We start from the raw sequence: 19906 nt of genomic DNA, 5'->3' as shown, positions 1-19906 counted from the left end.
TTTTATTCACATTTCAAATATGCTAACGCTAGCAAGATCTTTACATTCCACTGTGTGCCTTGGAAAAACCAAACTTCTATCTGAGCGTTCAGACAGAATAATAATAATATTAATAATAATAATAAAAGCAGCATCCCAGTTTAAAATAGAAAGCCATATGTGATGAGTGTATGATAGTGTTCGATATCTATGTCCTCGCTCGCACATCCTCAGTTCATTAAAAAGGAACTCAAACCTGATAAATAAAATTAAAAGATAGCCAAACATCTTGATAAAATCATCATCATCAACTGAAATCTCACACTGACAATAAAATCAGATAGAAATGTGACTGAAGCCCACAGAGAACAAAAAGAAGTGAAATCCATATATGATTGTTGGTCGTTTTCATGTGTACGCGCATGAGTGTCCTCGGGAATACACATCCATCACAGACAAAAAAGGGAAAATGGTTGCTGTCAGTCATGTAACCGTCCCCTGGTGGTCCTGTGCGAAGGGAGATGGTCATCACTGCAGAACACAAGATCCAGGGGGCGAGGTTGGATCCAGATCCAACTCCTCCCACCTTACATATACCTAAACCTACCCGTCTCCACCCCCTGATCCCTAAACCCACCCATCTCCACCCCTAAACCTACCATCTCGACCCCCTAGATGTTGATCCAACCCCACCCCCTGGATCTTTGTTCTGCAGTGAGGGGGCTACTGTGCGAAGGTACTGTACCTTCCAGGGTTTGTCTCTTCCCCTGAGGCTCCCGTGTGGCGGATTTTGACTCGGGAGGCGGCTAAACCCGACCTGCGGCCGCCTCAGTTTCCTGTGTCCAATGACTGTGCTCTGCAGGCTTCACATCCAGGGAAAGAGGAACGATTATTACTGTGGGCTTTCAAAGGCATCCCAAGGTTAATGTGCTTCCTGTCGAATTCTCCAGGGCGAGACGTACACCTGGAGGCGCTGCAGGTCTGTTGAGCTGCCGCCGCTCTAGCCCTGCGTCACACTGTCCCCCGAGCTTCTTCCAAAGCCATCAATAATTTAAACAACTCATAAAGAGGGAAATAAAAATGGAAAAACAAACAAACAAAAAAAAAACTAACTTAAGATTCCACCAGTGAGCCACAATGTAAACATTTTCCCTCTGTGACCTGATGGTGGCGCTATAGTAGCGCCTCAGGCTTTCTCTCTGTGTCCGTGTGTGCGTCTCTACGTGAGGGCCCGCGCTCTCACTGGTACTGGAGGTAATTCTTCAGAGACTGGGGCAAAGGCAATGTTTCGATCTCCTGTAGACGCTCTCGTCCCAGAGCCAGCCGCGCTGCACGTCGACACAGGTCCATCAGAGGGAGAGGCTCCGCTGGAGAGAGACAAAAGCATCTGTTAGAACTGGATTCAAAAAGGGAAAATTCTAATGCACACAGATTGAAGGCAACATAATTGTCTGTTGAGACCAAAACAAAGTTGAAGTGCAAGTCTTTTAAGTGATAGTTCATTAAAATGATGAAAATTCTGTCATCATTAATCCCCCTCATTTTGTTCCAAGCTTAAAAAAAAAAGCACCATAAAAGTATCATAAAAGTGTCCACACAAGTCAATACAATACAATACAAATTGTGTGAGATGTTAATGCGAGAACTGCTTTGGGTCAATGAGTTAAATTTGAGAAGCAAATAAGTCCAATTCATGAACAAATTATTTAGACTGATTCCTTGAAGCAGTTCAGTTGATTCATTTCACAAGATCTCCAAAAAAAAAAAAAAGATGGTTACATTGCTTATGTACAGTATATGCGTATATCATGAACAAATCATTCTTTTAAATTTGATATTTTCAATTAATCACTTGATCTGGTTCATGGAATTTTTTTTTCCTTCACAAATTGTACCAATTTCACGAACAAATTGTTCAGACCGATTCTGTAACCCAGATCAGTTGATTCATTGAAAAGATAAATTTAAAACTCAAAAATATGACTAGTTTACAAATTGGACCAATTCATGAACAAATTATTCAGACCAATTCTGTGAACCAAATTGACTGATTTACTGAAAAAAAACAGTCAATTCATGAACAAAAATCAAATGAAATGAAATCAATTCCATGAACAAAACATGTTGACCAATTCCATGAACCAGATCATCTGATTCACTGAAAAGTTTAGACTCAAAAAAATGATTCATTCATGATTGGACTAAGTCAAAATTGCTGAAAAACTAAATTCGAATTTTGTACTTCAATATTATCAATATTCAAATTTAAAAGGCATAGTTTCAGTTAGGGGGGAAAAAAGCTTTTGGCTTCTCTCCTGAGGCCACAAGAGGGCGCATCGAATAAAATATTATGCACGTTTCTTCAAAGCATAATAAAATAACACGACTATCTTTGAAAAATTTTAATAAAACATTTAAACATGAAATAATGTTTAAAATAATGATTATAAACCTTATATAATTAAAGTTGCTTAAACAATTAGAAACAAAACAAAATCATGCATGTATGTATAGTTTAATACAAAGGACCCGAAACCCAATCACAAAGAGTACTTTCTTCATTTAAAAATTTGAGATGCAGTAGGATGGGGAAAAACCGCCATAAAGTCTTGAGACATGTTTTTTAAAAGTTGAACTTACATTAATTTTCCATGGCTTTCTAAACATGCGGCTCTCTTGTGCGAGACGCGAGTGCAACGGTGATAGATGTCCCTCTAGAAAATGTGATAAATATGCGTTCTGTGTGAACAGTTTGGTTTCGGTTTTGACGTAAACAACATCATCTCCGCATTGATGTTCTTTTTTCCCGCAATATTTTGAATGAACAACGTAGCAGCGAAGGGCTCCAAGGCCATCTAGTGGGTTGAACTGGATAGACTAACAAAAACATTCAAATGCAATGACACTTTCATCGTCGTCGCATTTCGTGTGCCACTGATAAGGCTGCCTGATGCACACCTAAAATTGTGGATGTGAATGTGGATTTTTATTTTAAATTCGACGAATATTCGAAATTTGAAATTTTTTTGACAGCCCTAGATTGGACCAATTTCTGAAGAAATCATTCAGAATGATTTCATGAACCAGATAAACTGATTCATTGAACAGATTCGACTCAAAAGAATGATTCACAAATTGAACTCCCTTATTTTTCCCATACCAGATACAAATTTTCAATAAATAGCAACTCCATTTCACTTCATAACTTAGATGTAGAATTTCTCACATGGAAATCATTCAGAATGATTTCATGAACCAGATAAACTGATTCATTGAACAGATTCGACTCAAAAGAATGATTCACAAATTGAACTCCCTTATTTTTCCCATACCAGATACAAATTTTCAATAAATAGCAACTCCATTTCACTTCATAACTTAGATGTAGAATTTCTCATCTGTGAGAAATCTCATCTCATTTCTACTGTGTGCCTTCAGAACAGTTATAGTCATGTGGACTACTTTTATGTTAATGTTTATATTAATTTTGCATCTGTTTTGAAACTTTAGAGCCTTTGTAAACAAAAGACCAGTGCAATTCTTTAAAATTTATCCTTTCGTGTTTCACAGAAAAATGACAGTCATACAGGTTTGGAACAGCATGAAGGTGTGACTGGATTTTCATTTTACGGTAAGCTGTTCCTTTAAAAGCACCTTGTGATTCAGTGTGTGTGTGTGTGTGTGTTTGGGCATCTTGTTCCTCTACATAAGCTGACAGAGTAGTTCAATAATAGATGGATCTTGCCACTGGAGCTCGGTATCCATCAACAGAGCCGCTGCCTCACAGAGGAGTCTGCCGCCACCCATCTGCTTTGAGTCAGCCGCTGCTCCAGCCAAGATTTTATACCGACAAACACAAAAACAACCACGGCTCCATCTGGACAAGATGCCACATCTCCTCTGTTGACCATCAGGTCTTTATCAGGACCTGGGCTGATATGACTAATCAGATCACAAGGATGGCTGCAAGAGTCAGAGCCCGTTCCCTCCCGCCGGCCAATCAGAGTAAGAGATTGTGACAAGCTAATGGTTAGTAGTAAGTATATGTGTGGCTAACAATCAAAAGAGGAATAGTTATACAGCTGCACTGGCACAATGCAAGCACCCACATTGAATATTTATAGCTGTGATGGAGTCCCACACAGAACATGTCGTGAGTTGTCTTCCTCCATCCTGGCAGCTGAACTGAAGGCACAAGCATTGTAATGCCCTCACATAATGCACATTTTCACCACAACAAAAAGTTAAAATGAAACAATGGATCCCTATGGAGCCCTTCACACAGAATGAAATGATTTAATGGCACAAAGCAATGGTTTTTCAAGCTTAAGTTGTTGTTTGTCAAATCGAAATTTTGTGTTGCACTCGGTGAGCGTGAATATTTTTAATGCACATTTCTGTGCCTCCAGCGCCACCAAACAGAATTGCAAAAATGTTTTCAGCTTTCCCACAAAAATCCTCATCAACACTGCCAACATCTACCACTTACTTAAAGTTAATATTTAAATGCAGCACTGTTAGCAAATCTCCAAATAAATGCTTACATTCACTTTTCTATTCAGTATGTGTTGTTGTTGCATAATGATTGCTACACTGTTTATTGATAATAATAACAATCATAATCATAATCAATACTAGTATTATTGTTATAACTATTACCATTAAATGTTATTATATATTATTAAAGATTTTTCTAAAATTAACTGTCATTATACCAAAATATAATTTTCTAAGGTCTACAATCACTTTCAGTGTTACAAAATTATTGAATGTTTTAATTGTATTTATATTTTATAATAATAATTCTACAATATTCTACAATAAAATTCCACAATAATGATGTATAATCCAGTAGCTAATGAATGATCTAATTAAATCAAAGCAGACTGAAAATATTACTTTCTGATAGCAGTCACATCACCAGTAAGTCCGGCACATCTCATAAAGAGGCAGATGGCATGTGTAGATGCTGGGATCCAGCTGTACCCAGTGGGCGGGTGCGGGATATGAGAGAGAGAGAGAGAGAGAGAGAGAGAGAGAGAGGCGGCTGACAGTCAGGGTCAGAAGTGACAGATGGATCAAAGCACGGACATAGTGCTCTACTGCAGTAAAACGGAATAAATTTTCATTTCCAGCCCCAGTATGCTCAAGGTTTGTCTGAAGACTGTAATCACGTCAGTGAAATACACAACACACAACACACACGGTGACCTGTCACTCGCTGTGATCCTCAGGCTGCTCCCCGTCGCTATTCAATCACATTAAAGCACTGCCTACAAGCTGTATACGGCAACAAATCATACTGATGTGAGTTATACACAATAAATGCGATTACATGGCTCGGATATGTCAATGTGATTCCATTGTGTGTGTTATCAGACTCTAGGAACAACCTAATAAAATGGCTGATAAAACAGACAACAGCAGTTGATGATGGGAGATTTTGGTTTTCTTCCCACACAGCAGCAGTCAGATTGATCTCCACATGATACACACACACACATTTTATATACTTTATTTGATTCCACATTACAAGTCAAATTCCATTAGGAATCAATTTTTTTGAATGATCCAACAGATTAAAGCAAATCCGCACATTGTTATGGATTATACAGTTTTATGGGTACAGGAAATTTTAGACCAGATGTAGCAGTAAAACGCGAGTGATATCAATTTGATAACTCATATGCGCTCTCATTTGTTTAGCGCACACGAATTCCTAAACGCGTCAAAAGTGGAAGAGCGCGACTCGTTTGAACCGCGCTGCACGGACCGTTTTTAGCTCTGCCTAAAGTCAGCGTAGCGCGAGCTCAGAACAAATGCGTTTACGCGCTGACTGATCTCGATCACGAGACCACTAAACAGCGCTGTGAGAAGCGTTTGAGTTTGGAGCAGAGGTTTCCATACAAACCACAGATGTCAAAGGCAGATGAAACAGCGCTGACATTCTCAACAACACTAACGCGGAAAATAGGAAAAACATTGTGCGACAACAATGCAGTAAGAATACTTTTCAATCCACAAGTCACCAACATTTTGATTTACTGTAGTAACCGTTACTGTGGTATTGTGGCAGAAATGTTGCATATTTATACAGAATCTTCTTATATAATTAATGTAGACATATAGGCCAATTTAATGTAATGTAAGGGAGTTATGAAATATAGGCCAAATTACAGACATTTTTGATGCAGTTTGTGCTTTCATGTGTTAATAGATTAAATACCATAAAGCCATTCTATGTTATAATTATTAAAGCTTTAAAAACAAGATATTTGCAGATTTTAGTCCTCAACAAAACACAAGCTACTGCTACTGTCAACTCAACATCACACATACATACACAATATATATATATATATAGGTAGAAGCATCCGGCCCCCCAGTGTTTCCACATCGTCGAATCCGGCCCTCTTTAGGAAAAGTTTGGACACCCCTGCACTAACACAAACTAGTCAAACAAACAAACAATCACTCATACATGGGAAAGGGCAAATGAGACTTGATGGATGAAACCATCAGGAAAACCAGAGAATGAAGCTATGAAAAGAGTCAGTTAACTGCCTGAGAAAAACCATCAGCGCCGTTTTATAACGCCTAAACCTACCCCTCACAGGAAACTTTGTGCATTTTTAGATTTTCAAAATCATTCATTCTGTGTGATTTATTAGCTTGTTTACCCGTGGGGACCTCAATTTAGGTCCCCACCGTGACACAAGTCCCCATGAGTCTGTGTATTCAGGTTTAAGTCCCCACCAGAATAGAAAAACAGGTACACGCACACACACATAAATCTACATAACAACAGTATATGGTTAAACTGTACTTCTAAAAACAGTAAAATGATAAATGAGTTAGGAAAAAGCAAAAAGGTCTGACAGCACTAGTGAGTATTTCAAGTGCTAATTCTAATTCTAATTCACTCTCTACATATTTCTAAAGTAAAGAATTGTTAATTACAAATCATTTTGCATAATTTGAGTAAAAAGTTGAAAAGGAAAAACTGATAGGATTACAGACTGCATGCCAGATGAACAAAAGTTACTTGAGAAAAAACACTGAGGAAAAACATAAAAAGTGATTTAAAGTCACCCAGGAAGTCAAGCAGATAGTCGCTAACAGAATTTAACCTTTTTTTCTTCTTTTTTTTTTAGTTTTACATGAAGGTCACGTGAAAGATGGGAAAGCCTATGGGAAAGTTTTTAGCATGCTTTTATAATTGTTACTTCTCAAATGTTTGTATTTATACTTGTTACAGACCGAGACTTTTAATCTTCAAATATATACATTTCCATCATAAAAAAAGTTCAAAATAAAAATATATAGTTAAAAAATAAAAGTTTTTAAAATAAATAAATAGTTATTATTAAATAATTTGTGTACCTATTTAATAAATAAAGATTTTTTTTGTTTATTTAAGATTTTTTAAACTAAGGGCAATGCAATAAAATTAGCCTTAAAAAAAGACTTGACCTTTTATTAAAACTATTATAATATCTAAAATAAATTAATTAATTAAAATAATTTCCACTACAGAATGAATGATGCCATTTCCTTTTTTTCATGACAGTTCAGGGAGGGGGAAAAACAAGTGATTTAATATATGATACATTCATATTAACTGTTGACATTGTTAGCAGACAAATTAAATACATTGTTGAGAGTTTGAAAAGTGTTTTAAGAAGTTTAACTTCTAAAAGTAACGGACCAAAGGTGCCCATAGCTGGTGAAACACGTGTTCATTATTCAGTCATTACAGTCTGTCTAAAACTACTGTGAGTGATGGCTCTCCGGTGACTGCGTCCATGCAAGCCATTCAGTTCCTCTACTACCACTAATAAAACACAATATGTGACACATGGGAGCCCTTTTTCAAACTTCCATGTTTAAGAAATCATCAGGCTCCAGCACTTGCTAAGCTCCTGCACGTCTCTGACTCCTCCATTAGACTCCTAATTAATGAGTTCTGGTGCAGAAGAGGAGAGAGAACTGCATCTATTTCAGTCCGACACAGTTTTATGATCATTATTACTGTTCCAAAAAGCAATTTCTTGTGGTTGCGAGACAAGCAATGGGATTCGTACGGTAAATATCAAAGCATCACATTTTGTAAAATCCAATTAATTCACCCTCCGTACTCAGCGGGGGTGCCGCAACCTCACAAAGGGGGGTCTGACACTTTCTACGACCTGCGGCAGGGCAGGAAATAGGGGGGTGGCGGCAAGTGGAACCTTCTGGAAAAGCTTTGAGCCAGGCTACAGAAAGCAGCCTGAGGAAATATTCGTGGAGATCAAACCAAACGGTGTAATTCGATTAAATCATTGTGAACTGATTAATGTCTATGGCTGATTAATTGAAATATTTGCGGTGGTCACGTCAAGAGACCTGTGATCCTCCCACAGAACGAGCGAGTACACAAGCGATCATTACAGCATAACACCCAAACCAACTGCAGCTCCGCCTGAATGAACTCTCTCTGATGTGGGTTTTGCGTTGCGGCTCAAACATCGACTCAATAATCATTCCACCCCGAGCAATTTATTATTAGCATGAGATCTGGGATTTTTCATGAAAGCAGACTGATCAAAAAATGCTGCTTTGGTAATGATGATGCTCAACCGTAAATTATCCACTTAGCTAAATCAGGTGTAACACCCAGGTAAATAGGTGTAGATGTACTCAGAGCTTAGTTCATCATGTACTCCCAACCTCGTATTAAAACACACTGTTGTGGCTGCTGTCATTATGGAGGCTTTACTGCCCTTGAACATGGTGACTCTTAAAACTCACGTTCATTAATAATTCAGTTATTTAACAGGGGATTTTACTATACTTAGGCAGGTCAAGTACTTGACTAAGCCTAATGCTAGTGGTACTTCAGAACATGAAGTTTAACAGCAAACAATAGGACCTGCATGTTTTCAGGAATGCGCACGTGTCTGTACGAGGTTTTGTGCTGTACAGCATGTAATCTGTCTCACAGCAAAGAGTGGAACAAACAAACGTGCTGAAACGTGCTGAACACACAGGCACTGAACCATAAATGTGAAGCAGTGCCATTTTTCTACTAGAAATACAGTACGCAGTACATCTCCTTTTTGATTCTTTATTTGATGTGAAAGATGACACCTGGAAACTACTTACTAAATTATACACACAAATTAAACATAGTGAGGTCATGTAACAACAACAATGTAGCATGTAATGTTTGGAACAGGATACCACCATAGTACTTGTACTGTACTTGTATATCATGCAAATTTACTGTATCAGTGGATTACCTGGATGACCAACTAAAGGTCCACAAAGCAATGCAAAGACTTAAATTACAAACAATAAGACAAATACAATGTAATAAAGATACGAATGAAATAAAGTGTTTAACTTTTTTTCAGATAGTTAACAGTAGTTCAAATAAGAAATTAAATAATCAAATGTAAAAATAAAACACTGCTTAGTCCTCAATCTACACATTCTGATTATTATTAAAGCTACAAAAGTTATTCAGTCAAGAGCAGTGAGTGATTATATCTTTCTTTTTTCGTTGTACAATTAACATTTACGACATAGACAACAGCAGGAATATTAAACTGCTGTCACTTTAAGACCTAATGCACGTATCTAATATATTGACACCAAAGGCATCTAATTTCTTTTCCAACTGTTTACCTTCACAAAATTACATTATTTTGTGTGTATTTGACCAATTTGTGTGTATTTGTGTGCCAAGATTCAAGTACTGCATTGAGATCTTTTTTTTACAGCTTATGGCGCTTAACTTTAACATCAAGTATGCTTTATTTACTTATTCATGGATGTTTCTTTATTGCGATAATGTGTCAATAACTTTCAGCAAACCTGAGCTGCGCAGTTATATGTATATTCCGCGAATATATCTCTATTGATACACAGCTTTAGATTGTCACCATGATATATTGTTATGTGACAGATGAACTGAAAACGATATCAAACATGATTTTTAATTAGCTCTATGTTTTGTCAGAAAATACATTTTGAAAGAAAACTGGATTAAAAATAATAAAATATTTCTGAGATAATAGCTTGCCATGAACTGAACACACAGGATGAGGTCATAAGTTCATCAGTCTCTGGTCCCAGAAGCTGTAATTTTCCACTGGAAGTACTCTTAGAAAGGTCAGTGGTGATGCAGTGTTCATGAGATGCTGTGGGCTAGTTTTTTAAAGCACAGTCTCACTTCTCTCTGACTGTCTATGTCTATAGTTCCTCCCCTGAGGCAGTGATCTGTACACAGATTCACACAGTGAGGTCAGCATGCCTGAACCCTGCAGCTTCAAAAGATATGAACTCTCTATGGGCATGGTGGACAGCCAAAAAAAAACAAATACCTCGAACCTAACGTGTCGATGGATGCACAAAAAGTGCGACAAAAAAGACCAACATTTGCTCAGAAGCCACCTGAGCAGTTAGTTGAATCAATCGACCAGCTCACTGCATCCAGTGATAGTGCTGTAGGGAATTTATATCAGCATACAGAAATGAAAATGCTTCAGACATTCCCTCAGAGAGCTGCAGAGCAGAATCTTCCGGAAGATAAGAATGTCAACATTTTACACAGAAAGAAATCCTCAGAAATAACAGCTGCTCAGAGACCAAGTTTGGCTCCCTGTTTAAAACCTAAAAAAAAAAAAATATTATTTTACACTCATTCTACATAAATTTAATTCTTATTAAAGGGCTGCAGTCAAAAAGGAAAATTGAAAATTCTGCCATCATTTACTCACCCTTATGCTGTTTTAAACGTATACGACTCTTCTATTTTGAAAAATATTTAAGATATTTTGAAAAAAAAATGGCCTAAAATATTCATTTTTGACCATATGTAATTGAAGTGACTGGGGTGCAATGTTGTTTTGGACCCAATTGACTTTCACTGTATGGACAGCTGAAACATTCTTAAATATATTCAAATTTATCAGAATTTTCATTTGTGGGTGAACTATCCCTTTTAGTAAAAAAAAAAAAAAAAAACTAAACCTTCAGCCTGTTGTTCAGATCTGCCAAGCATTATAAAGCTTTTAAGCAATATTAAAATGTCATTGTGAGTCTGTTATTGCATTAGGTATTTTTTTTTACTATTCACAATATTTTACAGAGCCATTAGAGGCCAACAAATCCAAGACACATCACTCGGATCAATTTCAGGCATTGCGGATCCCCATCTACATGTAGAATGACCACCGAGTTTTCACACAGTCAGCAAAATGGACTGTATCCGAATATTGTGGCAGATGCCAGACACCCATCCCCAGCTTCATTCCCTGGATCCATCCAGCAGAATTCACCACTCAACACAGCTGGACTTTGGAAGAGATTAAAGCCTGCGAATGGCTGAGTGGACGCAGCAGGGTTTGGGGAGGCCAGGTAAACAGCTTTGTCATGATGACAGGGGGTTGCAGACGGCAGGGCACATGGGGAGGGAAACTCTCTAGCAGGAATGGATAGTTTTGTAATAGACAGATTCATCATAGACTGGACTCGTGTCCAGAAACGGGCTCCAACGGATGGCAGAACCTCCTTTTTGGAATCTCGATACAATATCCAGACAGAATGTAATGGAGCCAGACTTAGAAAACTGACAGGGCATTTTTATGAAATGTGTAATACGTGTTTCAGTTAGCATTGAATGCTAACACAGGGCCTGTTTAGTTTAAAACTGCAACTTTAATCAAAGACACACCGTATAAACAATACAGAGCAACTGATATATACATAAGCACACACAGGCACATGTGGAACACACAAATTAAACATAGTGAGGTCATGTAACAACAACAATGTAGCATGTAATGTTTGGAACAGGATACCACCATAGTACTTGTACTGTACTTGTATATCATGCAAATTTACTGTATCAGTGGATTACCTGGATGACCAACTAAAGGTCCACAAAGCAATGCAAAGACTTAAATTACAAACAATAAGACAAATACAATGTAATAAAGATACGAATGAAATAAAGTGTTTAACTTTTTTTCAGATAGTTAACAGTAGTTCAAATAAGAAATTAAATAATCAAATGTAAAAATAAAACACTGCTTAGTCCTCAATCTACACATTCTGATTATTATTAAAGCTACAAAAGTTATTCAGTCAAGAGCAGTGAGTGATTATATCTTTCTTTTTTCGTTGTACAATTAACATTTACGACATAGACAACAGCAGGAATATTAAACTGCTGTCACTTTAAGACCTAATGCACGTATCTAATATATTGACACCAAAGGCATCTAATTTCTTTTCCAACTGTTTACCTTCACAAAATTACATTATTTTGTGTGTATTTGACCAATTTGTGTGTATTTGTGTGCCAAGATTCAAGTACTGCATTGAGATCTTTTTTTTACAGCTTATGGCGCTTAACTTTAACATCAAGTATGCTTTATTTACTTATTCATGGATGTTTCTTTATTGCGATAATGTGTCAATAACTTTCAGCAAACCTGAGCTGCGCAGTTATATGTATATTCCGCGAATATATCTCTATTGATACACAGCTTTAGATTGTCACCATGATATATTGTTATGTGACAGATGAACTGAAAACGATATCAAACATGATTTTTAATTAGCTCTATGTTTTGTCAGAAAATACATTTTGAAAGAAAACTGGATTAAAAATAATAAAATATTTCTGAGATAATAGCTTGCCATGAACTGAACACACAGGATGAGGTCATAAGTTCATCAGTCTCTGGTCCCAGAAGCTGTAATTTTCCACTGGAAGTACTCTTAGAAAGGTCAGTGGTGATGCAGTGTTCATGAGATGCTGTGGGCTAGTTTTTTAAAGCACAGTCTCACTTCTCTCTGACTGTCTATGTCTATAGTTCCTCCCCTGAGGCAGTGATCTGTACACAGATTCACACAGTGAGGTCAGCATGCCTGAACCCTGCAGCTTCAAAAGATATGAACTCTCTATGGGCATGGTGGACAGCCAAAAAAAAACAAATACCTCGAACCTAACGTGTCGATGGATGCACAAAAAGTGCGACAAAAAAGACCAACATTTGCTCAGAAGCCACCTGAGCAGTTAGTTGAATCAATCGACCAGCTCACTGCATCCAGTGATAGTGCTGTAGGGAATTTATATCAGCATACAGAAATGAAAATGCTTCAGACATTCCCTCAGAGAGCTGCAGAGCAGAATCTTCCGGAAGATAAGAATGTCAACATTTTACACAGCAAGAAATCCTCAGAAATAACAGCTGCTCAGAGACCAAGTTTGGCTCCCTGTTTAAAACCTAAAAAAAAAAAAATCTTATTTTACACTCATTCTACATAAATTTAATTCTTATTAAAGGGCTGCAGTCAAAAAGGAAAATTGAAAATTCTGCCATCATTTACTCACCCTTATGCTGTTTTAAACGTATACGACTCTTCTATTTTGAAAAATATTTAAGATATTTTGAAAAAAAAATGGCCTAAAATATTCATTTTTGACCATATGTAATTGAAGTGACTGGGGTGCAATGTTGTTTTGGACCCAATTGACTTTCACTGTATGGACAGCTGAAACATTCTTAAATATATTCAAATTTATCAGAATTTTCATTTGTGGGTGAACTATCCCTTTTAGTAAAAAAATTAAAAAAAAACTAAACCTTCAGCCTGTTGTTCAGATCTGCCAAGCATTATAAAGCTTTTAAGCAATATTAAAATGTCATTGTGAGTCTGTTATTGCATTAGGTATTTTTTTTTACTATTCACAATATTTTACAGAGCCATTAGAGGCCAACAAATCCAAGACACATCACTCGGATCAATTTCAGGCATTGCGGATCCCCATCTACATGTAGAATGACCACCGAGTTTTCACACAGTCAGCAAAATGGACTGTATCCGAATATTGTGGCAGATGCCAGACACCCATCCCCAGCTTCATTCCCTGGATCCATCCAGCAGAATTCACCACTCAACACAGCTGGACTTTGGAAGAGATTAAAGCCTGCGAATGGCTGAGTGGACGCAGCAGGGTTTGGGGAGGCCAGGTAAACAGCTTTGTCATGATGACAGGGGGTTGCAGACGGCAGGGCACATGGGGAGGGAAACTCTCTAGCAGGAATGGATAGTTTTGTAATAGACAGATTCATCATAGACTGGACTCGTGTCCAGAAACGGGCTCCAACGGATGGCAGAACCTCCTTTTTGGAATCTCGATACAATATCCAGACAGAATGTAATGGAGCCAGACTTAGAAAACTGACAGGGCATTTTTATGAAATGTGTAATACGTGTTTCAGTTAGCATTGAATGCTAACACAGGGCCTGTTTAGTTTAAAACTGCAACTTTAATCAAAGACACACCGTATAAACAATACAGAGCAACTGATATATACATAAGCACACACAGGCACATGTGGAGCCAGATACACACCATCCGCCCACAGATTCCCAACAGCACTCAGACAAAGTTGGAAGCACAAGTTTATATTTCCCAGTAGTCTCTGAGCAGCAGAGAAACAGAGACTCGGATATAGAGATCCAAATGCGTCTTGAAGTTTCAATGACTAATCCACAACACTCTGTATGTAGATCATGGAAATGTAAGATGTAGAAAATCATTTGGAGCTAATTTAAAAAGATAGTTCACCCAGAAATGAAAATTCTGTCATCATTTACTCACCCTCACGTTGTCCCACACCATTATAAATGACTTTCTTCTGAGAAACACTAAAGGAGATATTTAGAAAAACATCAGAGATGCTTTTTTCCAAGTCTTCTGAAGCCACATGATGGCTTTATGTGAGGAACAGACTTAGAAGTCGTTATTCACTGGAAACCTTGCCTTTAAAAAAATAGCTTGACAGCTGTGGTCACCATTAAATTCCATTGCATGTAAAAGAGCAGCTTCGACAATCTGTTGTAAATTTATCCTCTTGTATTCCTCAGAAGAAATGACTTCATTCAGGTTTCAAAAGAAGTGAGGATGAGTAAATAATTTCATTTTTGGTTTGTTTATTCCACTTTTTCCTAGCATACCTTGAAAAAAGCATTAATAAAGGGTACAATTAAACAGTAATGCATCAAGCAGACATGATCACACAAGGACAAATTAGCACCAAGACCCATGACAGCCATAAGTCACAACTGCAAATATACCAGATCAGCAAACCGTTAATATGCCCCAGCAGGAGAATTGACTTTTATAGGTAATGAATCACGGGGAGCAGCGGGAATAGCGGGCGTCCTCTCTCTGTGGACCTGTGGCTATAAATGAACAGAACCAGAAGCAAATTCAAAGCTTCCCACTTTCATTATTCTAAATCAGGAAACTCTGAATGATTCAGATATTAATTCTGCACCTACTCATTAGCATTACAATTGTATTGCTTCCTTCCAGAGAGGAGTGGGCTAGCTTAAAATAACCTTTCCCTCTGAGAAACAAAGGTGAGTATGGAACACCCACTGTGTGTGAGCTTAGAGAGGGAAACAGAGAGATTCGTGTTTGTTTGCTTTAGGATTGTGTTTGAGTTTACGGATCAAGACGAGTCACCTTCAGCGGATTATGAGTGTGCTGTTTCCCCTCAGTGTCACAGTGGGACAAATCCATATTCAATCTTTAACGTTTCCCATCAGCCTTGGACAATTCTGTACTACCCAAGGCCCAGTATGAGTTTCCGAGAAATCAAACGATGGCTGTTTGAAATTCTCCCAAAATTATCATCAGGCCATTTTTATTGTTGTGCTCTGAACCATCATTGCTATTAATAATAGACTACAATGGACCATTACTGTTTCCTGTTCTTTTTTGCCACATTTGAGTGTTTCTTTCTGCATGATTAACCTTGGTAAACAATGTACATCAAATACCAAGGGAGAAAATCTTTAAAGCATTAAATTCAGATCAATACCAAAATAACTAAAGTTATGGGTGGATTCTTCCACTTTGTACTGAACACTTCACTTGCTCGCTTTCCTGAGCACTGCAAGCAATATCGCACAATAGAAATGACTTTGGATCATGAGAGAATGGGCAGCATTTCATGGAATCATGCATTATGCAGCACTAATGCAAGTTTTATGTGGTCGTTACGCATGAAGGCCCATGTGAGCCTCAGTGCAGTAATGACTCTGGCTGAGATGGACAGTAAGATGATACGGTCACCCTAGCCTTCAAATGCCTCATTTGGTGAGCCATACTGTACATACAAGCAATTACATCTTACATCTGTACTGTTAGAATACTGTTTTATAAGGATCATCAAGTGACCAGCCACAGTAAGCTGATGCAAGCATGAATGTTTAAAGTTCAAATTACAAGCATGACTTCACTGTAGTGAGTATTGAAGGCAAAATTGGTGATATTTAAAAAATCGAGGCAATGATGCACATTTAGAACATTAATACGTTGTGCACTTATTGGTCTATCTCAAAATGTAGTGAATTGCCTACAGAGCATTTATAAGCATCATAATCTGAAGTGTTACCTAGAAATAAAACCCTTTAAAATTACAATGAAGACCAAAGTTTTATTGTTTTATGCTTTACATAAAAAGCATAAAACACAGAAAACAATCATAACATCATATCATCCAATCATGTGCACTCCTGACTCAAACACTATTCTAAATCATAATTATGCTGCCTTTTAAGATAATTAAGAATCTTAGATTGATCTTCGATTGTGGAAAAATATCAAATATTGACAAATGACCTTTCATTCAATTCCAAAAAGTTTCAATGAAAATAGTTTAATGTAATTAAAAATGATTAAATTTAAATGCTAATTTGAAACTGAAATAAGCTGAAGTTGAAGTGGAAGTACTAACATTAGAAAACCTAAGTTAAATATAATTTAAAAAAATCACAATAATAAAATGACTAAAACTTAAAACTAAAATAATAATGAAAACTAAAAATGAAAAAATAAAAGCTAATTCAAAACATTAATAAATATTATAATTGCATATAAATGATATTAAAATAACACTGGTGTAGAGTTGCTGCCTATGTAGATCGCTGCAAATCGCCCACAGGTTCCCTTAAAAGTCAACTGCCAATCTAGGCAGCTCACTAAGTTTTGAAAAAGACCTTCCTGTTTTACAGACAAGGCTTAAGCCTAGTCCCAGACTAAAATGCATGCTTAGTCTAAGCCCTGTCTGTGAAATTGGGCCCTTATGTCTGGTGCATAAAGTACACGGATGCATTAGACCAAATAACGCAGCAATCAGCAAAAGCCTGCTGGCACTGGCAGAGAAGGTCTGTGCAATATTAGACATAATAAATGAAGCAGCATACCCATAGAAAACCTCAGACAAGCTGTCAAGCGTTTACCAGCTTGACATTTAGCGGCATTCACTGTGACAAATGGCTTACACTTTAAATCTTTGAGAGAGGTGTTTCTAACCACACTAGTAGGGCTCTGTAGATGCGGCTGTTATCTGGGACCTTGCCATAGTAATGCCAGGTTTGATTTATGACAAATGTATAATTCAAATACAAGTGTATAATGCCTATGGGAGGGAGTACACTAGGGAAGGGAAGCTTCATGAAGGCCCTGTTAATACCTTTACCCAAAGATGAAAATTCTGTCATCATCTTGTAACCAAAATGTTGACAGTAGCCATTGACTTCCAAAAAATACTATGGAAGTCAATGGCTACCGTCGACTGTTTCATTACCAACATTCTTCAAAATATCTTATTTTATGTTCCACAGAAGAAATAAAGCCATACAGATTTAGAATGACATGAGAGTAAGTAAATTATGACAGAATTTTCATTTTTGGTTGACTATCCCTTTAAAAATACAGTGCAAAATGTGACATTTTCTAGAAGCTGTATTACTGTATAATATGTTTCACTTTATTTTTAAGCCATAGATTACAAACAAAGGCTAATGTGCATTTTGGCACAATGATTAGGTGGTAGGTACTCCTTTACTGGATGAATCAGAAACCATTAGAGTTTACACTGCAAATGTGAACATTTTGGACCCTGTTTATACCTGTATTCAGCACTGACCACTCATGATCTGATCATCTGAGACGGATGTTAATACCAGATGTTAACAGTCTGGGGAAATATCCAGGAAACTGCACTGAAACATAGAGGCATGACACAAAACAGGACAGTGTGTGTGTTTATACGTACTGTAAGTATGTGTGTGTTACTGGGGCAGGTGAGGAACACAAGGAGTGTGTGACTGTAAGAGCCATTTTATTTTGAAGAGGATTATATGCAGCTTCATATTTGAGTAATCGCCCACAGGTTCCCTTAAAAGTCAACTGCCAATCTAGGCAGCTCACTAAGTTTTGAAAAAGACCTTCCTGTTTTACAGACAAGGCTTAAGCCTAGTCCCAGACTAAAATTTAATTCTGAGCTGTTTCAACTGAAAGAAACTTGCACTGACTGATCTTAAAATATATCAGTGCCTTTGTTTTGTCTCAAGATGCACACCAGTAATGTTTTTTCTAAGGCATGTTAATAAAATTTACTTAAATGTCCTAATTGAACTATGGCCTAATCCTGGCTTAGTCTAAGCCCTGTCTGTGAAATTGGGCCCTTATGTCTGGTGCATAAAGTACACGGATGCATTAGACCAAATAACGCAGCAATCAGCAAAAGCCTGCTGGCACTGGCAGAGAAGGTCTGTGCAATATTAGACATAATAAATGAAGCAGCATACCCATAGAAAACCTCAGACAAGCTGTCAAGCGTTTACCAGCTTGACATTTAGCGGCATTCACTGTGACAAATGGCTTACACTTTAAATCTTTGAGAGAGGTGTTTCTAACCACACTAGTAGGGCTCTGTAGATGCGGCTGTTATCTGGGACCTTGCCATAGTAATGCCAGGTTTGATTTATGACAAATGTATAATTCAAATACAAGTGTATAATGCCTATGGGAGGGAGTACACTAGGGAAGGGAAGCTTCATGAAGGCCCTGTTAATACCTTTACCCAAAGATGAAAATTCTGTCATCATCTTGTAACCAAAATGTTGACAGTAGCCATTGACTTCCAAAAAATACTATGGAAGTCAATGGCTACCGTCGACTGTTTCATTACCAACATTCTTCAAAATATCTTATTTTATGTTCCACAGAAGAAATAAAGCCATACAGATTTAGAATGACATGAGAGTAAGTAAATTATGACAGAATTTTCATTTTTGGTTGACTATCCCTTTAAAAATACAGTGCAAAATGTGACATTTTCTAGAAGCTGTATTACTGTATAATATGTTTCACTTTATTTTTAAGCCATAGATTACAAACAAAGGCTAATGTGCATTTTGGCACAATGATTAGGTGGTAGGTACTCCTTTACTGGATGAATCAGAAACCATTAGAGTTTACACTGCAAATGTGAACATTTTGGACCCTGTTTATACCTGTATTCAGCACTGACCACTCATGATCTGATCATCTGAGACGGATGTTAATACCAGATGTTAACAGTCTGGGGAAATATCCAGGAAACTGCACTGAAACATAGAGGCATGACACAAAACAGGACAGTGTGTGTGTTTATACGTACTGTAAGTATGTGTGTGTTACTGGGGCAGGTGAGGAACACAAGGAGTGTGTGACTGTAAGAGCCATATTATTTTGAAGAGGATTATATGCGGCTTCATATTTGAGTCCCCTATAGGAACAACACAAAGACGTGAAATTCAAGACACTCTGCACCACATATACGCAAGAAATAACATATTTGTCAGTACATACTGAGAAATACAAAACTCTAAAGTCAAGTCCTGATGCACGCTATACACTCAGGAGAGGAACAACCTAAAACTGAACTGAAATGAAGCTGAAATGAAATAAAATACAAATATTAGATGAATAAATGTAAATTTAAATGAAAATTTGAAACTGAAATAAGTTTAATTCTGAGTACTAAAATTGCCAAAAAAAAAAAAAAAAGATATATTTACTTGACAA

Source organism: Sinocyclocheilus rhinocerous, unplaced genomic scaffold, assembly GCF_001515625.1.
Source record: "Sinocyclocheilus rhinocerous isolate Xijiao unplaced genomic scaffold, SAMN03320098_v1.1 scaffold254, whole genome shotgun sequence".
Taxonomy (NCBI): Eukaryota; Metazoa; Chordata; class Actinopteri; order Cypriniformes; family Cyprinidae; genus Sinocyclocheilus; species Sinocyclocheilus rhinocerous.
Note: the sequence above shows the minus strand (reverse complement) of the source record.